We start from the raw sequence: 10,352 nt of genomic DNA on the forward strand, positions 1-10,352 counted from the left end.
GATGTCCAGGTTGTCTATTTGTGGGCCCTCGACTTCATGATGCCCTTCTACCTCTGGAATATTAATGTTCCTCGGATCTTCATCCTCCTCTTCAATGGCGCATTATAGCATTCTAGAACATCACGTAGATGGGTGCTCCAGTTTAGTTGGACCCATTCCATAGCTTCTTGCAGTGTTCTAAAGATAGATGCCATAATCTCTTGTAGGGCTTCATCGATGCTGGTGAAGCCATCTTCAAAGCTGAAGGTCAATAAAAACCCTTCCCTCAATATATTCCCCTCCACAGTTCCATGGCAGAGCTTTCTTTCCAGATACCAGTTCATTGGAATTGTATCCAAAGTATGGCCAAAATATGTGTACCCATTCTAGTTGTGGTTATCTCCCCCATGATTTAGTCCATTTTGCTAGATCGCATGGATCATCCTTCCGGCTATATTTCTCAATCAATTGAGTGTTAGGATGTCCGAACTGTAATCTTATCATCCGTCTGTAATCTCATCATTCATCAAAACTATCTTTATGTGTACCCCACCATCATGTAGCCATAGCATTCAGGGCCAAGTCTAATGCTTGGAAGCGGTGATCCTCAAGGACTTCGTGCTCAAATTCATCGAGAAATTTATCTATGTTAGTTAACCCATCATAATAGGGTAGTTTTCTTACCTTCAACGACACACAGTGTAACGACTTCGTCATCATATTGCATCACAACGTGGATACTTCATGCAAATGATTTTTCTAATGCTCCAACTCTTCATCTGAATCAGAGGTGCAAGAACTCTACTAGTCCCATGCAATCCATCCATCTGCCGTCGGATTGATCTAGTCCTAGTCTCACATTGTTATCTTGTAGATTTGATCTAGTTCATCCTCATTTTCTTCATAATCACGGACTAGTTCAGTATAGCGTGCTCCTTCTGCAAGGTCCAGCAGTACTACAACCTGAAGCAATTTCTTCTGAAACGACATTTTCCTCTTCTTTAGATTGATGACTCGGTTCATGTTAATGGCCTAGTAAATTCCCATGAGTGCAAGGTATGGATTACTATAATCAGCAATCTCTATCACCTCAAAGTCGTCCATCGTGCTCGAAGCTTCTATATCAACTGTTACTCCATATAATCATCCCATGGGGATGATTTTTTACTGGTTCACCATTCTAAGCTAAATCAGAGATCACTGTAGTGCAGGTCTCCCCATTCTTTCCCGTGTTTTTTTTGGTAGTACGTTCGCATTAGACCCCAGATCTGAGATGACCTATTCCATCTCATAATCTCCTATCTGCGTGGTGAGCCTCATCTCTCATCAGGTTCTTCCCTTATGTTTGCCAATTTTTCTGACCACCTTATGTCCATCAGGGACCTTCTCTTTACTGGTGCATTTTTTTATCAACTCCTGCAAACCTTCCACAACTTTTCAATCACACAATAGCTTTATGCAGGTCTCCAAAAATGTAGTAAGCACAGAGGGATCAACCTATGCAAGCACGCTAGTTTCTTGTACCTTTTCCTGACTTCCTAAGGTGGATGCCTCAGTGAACCTTTTCTTAGCCCCCATAAATGTTTCCTTCACCCGATTCAAATCAAAACCTACTTCCTTATCTTAGACCTTGCAGAACCATCCGTCCTCTTCAAGTTGCTTACCTTTATCATCACCAATTGTTATTCGACTTCTCAACACTATAGTAACGCTTTGATCTTCCTCATGGTGCTCAGCTTTCATCATACGTAAGTTCTTTGCAAGCTATTGACGTTGCACTTTATTTTATTACATTTTAGCTATTAGCACCAGGCATTCCCCTATAGTGTTGTCAAACTGGCTACAATATTGACACGACGGGCACATCTGATTCTAACAATCTCGCACATAGTGCCCTGGCGTTCCACAATTATAACAGATGAGCTGGTAGTGACCTCTACCAGGTCCTCCTCCTCCTCGAACTCTCCTATTCCCTGATAATCTTCGCGCGCCCCCTGGTGCCCTAATTTGGAGGTCGAGTTTCTGCTTGCATTTAGTATGTAGCCGTTCTTTCCCTCATTAGCTCATAGTTGTGACTGTGGTGCAAATCATGGCCCATAGATTTGCAGAAGTTACATAATAGCTGTTGAGGTGTCCAGATGAACTTTTGAAGTAAATGGAAATTATCTGTCGCATGTTGTCCAGCTACTTGACAAATAGCGTACCGTAGCACAAACCCCATGCTCGGCCATGCAGGGTTTTCCGACTTAAGGGGAATTGGTCCCCCTCCTATAATATAATTTGTGAATACAAGAAAGTGGTCTTTATCGTGCCCCTGCCTCTTGCATTTCAGACACCAATCCTCTACGCGCACAGCTGGTTTAGTCCCCCTATCTTTCTTCAAGCTCTACAATTCTAAGTAGAGGCTTTGTAACTGAGAGTGGATCTTTTTTACCCCCAAGGTCGCATCATGAATAGAAGTTGCATGTAACCTCATCATGATTTCTAGGGTTTCTTCCTGATTTCCTATCTTTTGTTGTAAGAGAGAAATCCTCAGGTGGGGCAACAACGAAGCTATAGACCACTCACGATGTTGACCATCTATGAGTTGCATGTTAGCTTCTCGAATATGACACTTCAACTTTTGATCTAATTCCCAAGGTGTCTCATCAACCTTCATCATGATTTCCTTAATTCCAACTACAAATAGTAAATCAGACTTCAGCTTACTAAACTCCTTGTTTAGGGTTGCCCTAGTCTCTGGCAACGATGCTAGAGGATTACCAGAACAGTACTTAATATACCAAGTCAGCGTGCAATCCTACAGAGCAGTAACCAACTATGCCTTATAAATATTATCATTAGTAATATGTTGCATTATCCTAACAATATTCGCAACAAACTAGAACTTCTTTGTATCTTCACTCCTGATGCCCTTGAAAATTGACAGTTTCACAGTGTTCGCCATGTTGAATGGAGGTGGTGGAGGTGGAGGTGTGGGCAAAGGTGTATGCGGTGGAGGTGAAGTGGATGGATGATGTGTTTGTGGAAAACCCTACATTATCAGCCAGAAAACACTTTATGGTGAAGCCTGTACTGCTCCCTCGTCGTTGCTTGAAGGAGGTCCGATAAACATGCTATATTTTGGACCTGAACATCAAGGAAATGGCATAACTTGTTTTTCACATAACAAAATTTTAATCTAGGTATTCAAAGATCTTAAATACTTACCTCGTGGTCCTTTGAAAAATTTCCTCTCCACTTCACTTTAGCTAATTGAGGTATCGACTGTGAATTCTGTAACAAATCCTCCCAAAATCCGTTCGAGCTAATGATCAATAGCCTACGCGATCTAGTTTTCAAAGGCCTCTAATCATCGCACCAATTCAAGAGTCCACATTATAGGATTATCAAGCTTCCACCTTCCTTGGAGGTTTGTCAATTTAGCTAACCACTCATATTATTCAATGGAAAAAGTGCAGAAGAAGATTTCATGTACCTCTGTATACAGATACAAGTTCAATCGCTCTTCCTTTGACAGGCGCGGATTCCTGCTTTCTTGCGCCGCGAACTTGTGAATCTTTCGATCCAACCACTTTTCAATTTCTTTCTTAGTCAGATTCTAGCGATGTGACATCACACATTTCTTTCAAGAAGATCTCAGTCCCGACAATGGAACCATTTTGGCTTAGGGGGTCCTGACCCAGGTTCAAAGTTAGTTGTGCCAACTAAAAAATCCCTACAACACTGGCCCTTTCGAGAAAAACCCCCTGTAGCGCAAGCTGCAATCTCACCCAAAGTAGTATGGGGGGATGCAAGAAAAAATTATATGCATCCAGAGATTAGTTTGATGTATTTTCGCGCCTCAAATCTACCTTTGCGCAGAACGATACTCTCTTAGGACACACTGTTGCAAATCTGTCAAAATGGCCTTTCGACCTTTGTGAAGGCCTACTATCGGTCTTTGCAGAACTTTATTAATTAATATATCCACTTACGCACTTCAGAGAGCTATCCTAAATTATGGTTCATGCAGATAAAATTAATTTATTAATAAACCTCCGATAATTCATCAGAGTGTTCGCAAAATTATACAGACATGCTTGTGTACATCATCTAGTAGTTATTCAGTACAATCAAGCAACATTCAATCAATATTCCATAAAACACATTATTCATAGGAAACATATATCATTAATAGAAATAGTGATAAAACACAAGAATTCTTCGGTAACTATCTCTATTGATCTTTAATTCATATTTACAGACTCAAAACTACCCTGCACACTTCGTTGCAAGGGTCCGCGCACTCAGTTGCAGACTCTACCTAGGCATTTTCACACTTAGCTCCAAATATTTTCTTCTCCAACCTAATCCACTTCTCTGTGCTATCACTTCTCTTCTATATGTCCATTACATCCCATCTATGCCTTAGAATCTCTAAGACACACCTATTTATAGCCTTTTCCATACAATCCCATGGTCTGCGGACCATGGGTGGATCTCAAAACAGACTCAAAATTTACATAAACAAGGGGCTAAAACTGCTTTGACTCCTAATCTTATACGTGCACCACATCCACGTCACGAAGACTTTACATTATGGAGAGTCCAAGGACTATCTTACCTTGACATCCTTTTTGCCTATATTTCTTCCCTTTTTCCTATACCTATCACCTAAATAATGCAATAGACATAAGGTTTTGTCAAAGGTAAGCATTTACATGTCTTCTTCTTCATATTTGTCTATATACCTTATTGTTTTGTTAAAGTATGCATTCGGCTATAGAATTGGCCTATTTTTGCAGCTAATCCGGATTTCTGTAGCTGCCTCCATTGTTCATAGGGTTCAGAAGCTCCAGCTCAGTGAAGAAAGATACATATGGATAAGGAATAGTCCCCTCATGGATTCCTTCCTATTCCCTCAAACCAATTCATCAAGAAGGTCGCATGATAACACGGTCAACCCCAAAGTCAACTCCAAGATTATCTTCGGGATAGAATCCAAGTTTTCATGAAATCTTATCAGTTTTATTTTCCGAATAGAAGATCAATTTTTTAGCAATATAGTTTGATCTAAATAAAGATATTTAGGCTTGAAATGCTCATACTGTTATGCCGAGAAGTATAATAAAAAATGTGGCCGCTCTGTATTTTGGGTGCACACCGATTATGTAATTTTTTAGAATAGTTTGTTAAGACTTGTTTACAAGTAATAGACTTAGTTTTATGTTTGCTATACACTGCATTTATTGGAGATTGTCGACTGATTCATGGAGGGCCCCTACAACCAATACATGTCTTTAACAAATTTCACTTATATCTCTATCATTACTTAATCATAGATTCTTTGTTTTGTGTGAAGAAATGCAGTATGATGAGTTCACCATTGAATCGTTGTATGCATAAGAAATTTCTTTCATTTTATACCTTCCTTAACTCTGCCATTTGATTTTATTTTTATCTGGTATAGTGTGGCCATTTTCATTTTTTTTAGTATAGTTCAACTATTTTATTTCATAGCATAGCTGTTGTTTAGAATGTCTTGTTTGGATGAAATTGAATAAGTGATCCAGGTTCGAGTGTGATGAAGGACCCTTCCAAGACCTTTTACTTTCGTGATGTGTTAAATTGCATTTTAAAAGAACATTAATGAATACATCTGCATGCGGAAAAGAAGTGGAACATAACAATCATCAGCACATGAAAACATAAGACATTGAAAACGGAGTTCGTCCAGGAGGGACTACGTCTTCGGGCCCCAGTGTCAAGATGGTGCAGGCCATCGCATTAAGTGTTGTCAATAATGGTGATGTACACAAGAGGTGATGTCACGATCATACAAGAAAAAATTCCCTCACACAGGAGTGGCTCTAAGAGATGTTCCACAACCGAAACTCTCAATCAAAAGACTCCTATCAGTATGACACAAAAACATGCATTATGAACATCCCGCCAACATGGAACAAAATGGATTTCAAAACAAAACATGCATGATGACAACAAGAGTATACCAACAACATAAAACAAGGGATCTCAAAACATAACATGATGAGTTATGAAAACAAGTACATCACATGGAAGATTTTGCATCAAATCAAACAAGGAATCATGACAACATGTAATAAACAAGATCTTGTATCAATATCAATCAAGGATACGTGTAGCATAATGCATAAAGAAGAAGTACATGAACACATCATATACCTTAGAAAAAGGGCCATTTGAAGCTTGATGTTCATATCCTTAGCAAAAAAAATCCACAGTGAATAATGATGTTCACATTTTCAATGCGCAGGCAAGGCCCATTACTAATCTCGACCTTGGCTCCCCTTACATTGATAGTTTTATGGCTTGTCACAATCAGGGCATCTGAAACAAAATGTTGTCAAAGTGTTGAAGCTTGCTGAACCATCGATCTCATAGCATCGATCATAAGAAGAAGACTACCCTAGACTCTGCAGCTCTGTAGCTCTCTGGCTATCTGGCTTTGTAGCACTCTGGTTATGTCGCTACAGCTCTGTGGCTCTACCTGACCCTCTCGTTCTTTGGCTCACCCTCTTGCGCTGCCTCAATCAAGCTTTATGGCTCTACAACTCTGCGGTGCTCTAGGTTTCACGCTCTTTGGCATTCACACGCTCTGGCTTTCAAGCTTTTCTGAGTAACTTGCGGCACTATCTAGCCATCTCTGGCTTTGTCTGACACTCTTTTTCTGCGGCTCCCTTTCGGGCACAGACTCCTCCTTGGCTCTCTGGCACTCAGGCTCTCAGGCACTCTAGCTCTTGAGCACTATGCATTCATCATGTTTTATAACACGTTTTTGTGACAAGGCCACTTTAAACATGCAGTCTGTTAGTTTAGAATAGAAGCCATTTGAATGGAAGGTTTGGATGGTGTAAAAAAACCCCAAAAATGGTCTTTTTTTGTTCAAAATCAAAATACATAGAAACATTGAAAAATACAAAAAACTGGACTTCAAATTTCATGAAATCAGGTCTATAAATCCATCAGGTCCGGCCCCTTTATTTTTGTCACTATCAGGTCATACCCCATTTTCTTCAACAGTTTAGAGCCAATTCCTGTGGTATGATTTTGAAAAACAACGGAATCATCATCAGGAGACATACATGAAGATGGAAAACTACTTTTTACCTCACATGGGTTACGCAACTGTTCCAAGGCCTCATCCTTTGCTTGCAACTTTCATAGCAAACTTTGTTCTTCCTCCTTCTCATCATGTAGATGCGTCTTCAATTCACTGTTTTCTATTTGAAGATTATGTTTGTTTTGCTTCAGTTCTTTCATGGCCTCTTCTGTGGCTGGAAAATGAAGCTACAATTGCTCCTTTTCCTCTGTCTCTTTTTGTAGAGTTTCATACATAATTTCCACTTTCTTGGAAATGTTGACCATGGTCTCATACATCACACTTTCATCCTCGATCATTGTTCACACTGCAATTCACATCAACACAAAGGCCACTCTAATACCACTTGATCTAGGTCCAGGTGTGATGATGTACCCTTTCAAGACATTTTACTTTTGTGATGTGTTAAATTGCATTTTAAAAGAACATTAATGAATACATCTGCATGTGAAAAAGAAGAGGAACATAACAATCATCAGCACATGAAAACATTAGACATTGATAACAGAGTTCGTTTAGGAGGGACTACATCTCCAGTCCCCCGTGTCAAGATGGTGTAGGCTGCTGCATTAAGTGTTGTCAATAATGGTGATGTACACAAGAGATGATGTCATGATCATAGAAGGAAAAATTCCCTCATGCTGGAGTGGCTCTAAGAGATATTCCACAACTAGAACTCTCAATCAAAAGACTCCTATCACTATGACACGAAAACATGCATGATGAACATCCCACCAACATGGCACAAAAGGGATTTCAAAACAAAACATGCATGAAAACAACAAGAGTATCCCAACAACATACAACAAGGGATCTCAAAACATAACATGATGAGTTACGACAGCAAGTACATCACACCGCATCAAATCAAACAAGGACTCATAACAACATGTAATAAAAAAGATCCTGCATCACTATCAATCAAGGATCCATGAAGCATAATGCATAAAGAAGAAGTACATGAACACATCATATACCTCACAACAAAGGGCCATCTAAAGCTTGATGTTCATATCCTTAGCAAAAAAAATCCATAGTGAATAACATTGTTCACATTGTTGATGTGCAGGCAGGGCCCATTACCAATCTAGACTTTGGCTCCCCTTGCATCGATAGTTTTCTGGCTTGTCACAACCAAGGCATCTGAAATAGAATGTTGACAAAGTGCTGAAGCTTGTTGAACCATTGATCTCATAGCATCGATCACAAGAAGAAGACTTCCCTGGACTCTGCGGCTCTATAACTCTCTGGCTATCTGGCTTTGTAGCACTCTGGCTATGTTGCTACAGCTCTGCGACTCTGCCTGAACCTTTGGCTCTTTGGCTCACCTTCTCACACTGCCTTGATCAAGCTCTGTGGCTCTACGGCTCTGTGTCGCTCTGGCTTTCACGCGCTTTGGCTTTCACGCACTCTGGCTTTCACATGCTTTGGATTTCAAGCTTCTCTAAGTAACTCGCAGCACTGTCTAGCCATCTCTGGCTTTTTATGGCCCTCTCATTCTGTGGCTGTCTATCGGGCGCAACCTCCTCCTTGGCTCTCTGGCACTCAGGCTCTCAGGCACTCCAACTCTTGAGCACTCTGCATTCATCATGTTTTATAACACGTTTTTGTGACAAGGCCGCTTAAAACGTGGAGTCTGTTGGTTTAGAATAGAAGCCATTTGAACGGAAGGTTCAGCTGGTGCAACAAAACCCCAAAAATGGCCTTTTTTCATTCAAAATAAAAATACACAGAAACATTGAAAATTCTGAAAAAGTAGACTTCAAATTTCATGAAATCGGGTCTATAAATCCATCAGGTCCGACCCTTTTATCGCTGTTGCTTTCGCTGATGTCAATGGCCCTGTATATCGGGGGATCACCAACATGTTGATCCACCGATCACCAATATTCCAATTAGATATGGACCGTTGATTTTTTCCTTGATCGGATAGTCCAGATTGCATCACATGTCACTATCGCATCACCCCTTGGTATCTTGGATTGTCGATCTTCCGACCGCCCATTTATTCCTGGTTTTTGATCTGTTTTTCGATCCGACGGTGGATATCATGCGTCAGTGATCGGCATATCATAGTCAATGTGGCCCGGGGGTTCTTCCCTTGTCATATACCGACGCCGATCGCCGATCGGCCGATCGTTCCAATCGCCGATATCGCAATCGCAAGTCAGCTCTGCCCGAGTCCAAATATTGTGTGCCCGCCTTCCTCCGACCCAATATATCGGAGATCGCCGATTGAGGTTCTAAAGGCCTAGCCTTAAGTCCACCCTTTGGACTCCTCCGATTTCGATTTCCCGTTATAAGGCTTTTAGACCCTTTTTTAGAGGAAATGCCTCCTTTTTCAAAGGAACCAAGGCAAACTTGTTTTGCAAAAACTTCATCATCCAGACTTGGATTGGCATGCCGTTTGCACCATTGGAATCAGGATGACGAGATATATGCTCTGGTCCTAGGTCGACATCATTACGAATACTTTGATTTTTGAGCGTTCATAAACCCTCTTTGTCTTGTCTGTCTTTTTGGAGCCACCTAGATCAATAAGTAAAAGAGTGAGAGTCTTCTCCTTAGCAATTAAATTTAGACATTATTCGTTTATAGTTTGATACAATAGATCTCTCCTGTGCATAATAAATTAGATTTGTCTGCAGCATCAAAATTCAAGGCAAAAATCCAAAACAATCTAACACAGGCAAAGTCTATAATCACTCTCTTATCATCCATAAACTGATTCAATAGAGAATAATTCCTAAGAAAATTAGCTAACAACTTTAGGGATCAAGACACTAATATAATTAACACCACCATCTCCATACTAATCTTAAGTTTATAACCTAATAGGAACATAACAACATAAAATAACTTCTAGCACATATAGTGCACTTGTGCTTCATTAGTATACCTGCCCTGGTCGATAATATATGATTGAAAATTTAAGGACATTAAATTGACCAAACATTTTCGTGCCATTGCCAAGGAAGTACAAATAGAATTTAATAAAAATATCATCATTAATTCAAAACATGATATGCATAGGGATAAAGACTCTAGAGGTAGATTTGTAGGGTGAGGAAGAAGTTTAATTCCCACAAATCCACTCACTTCACCATGATTTCGAGATTCCACACCACCTACTCAAACCTGAATCCCATTCAGAGGTCGACAAAGACTTCCTGAAGTCTCAATATTAGAAATCCAATCCATAACTTCACCCACTTCATCTACTGAAGCTGTAATTGAATAAATCCTACAT

Source organism: Pinus tabuliformis, chromosome 1_1 (assembly GCF_031772625.1).
Source record: "Pinus tabuliformis cultivar Carrire ecotype Pingquan chromosome 1_1, CPIR1, whole genome shotgun sequence".
In the NCBI taxonomy this organism is placed as follows: domain Eukaryota; kingdom Viridiplantae; phylum Streptophyta; class Pinopsida; order Pinales; family Pinaceae; genus Pinus; species Pinus tabuliformis.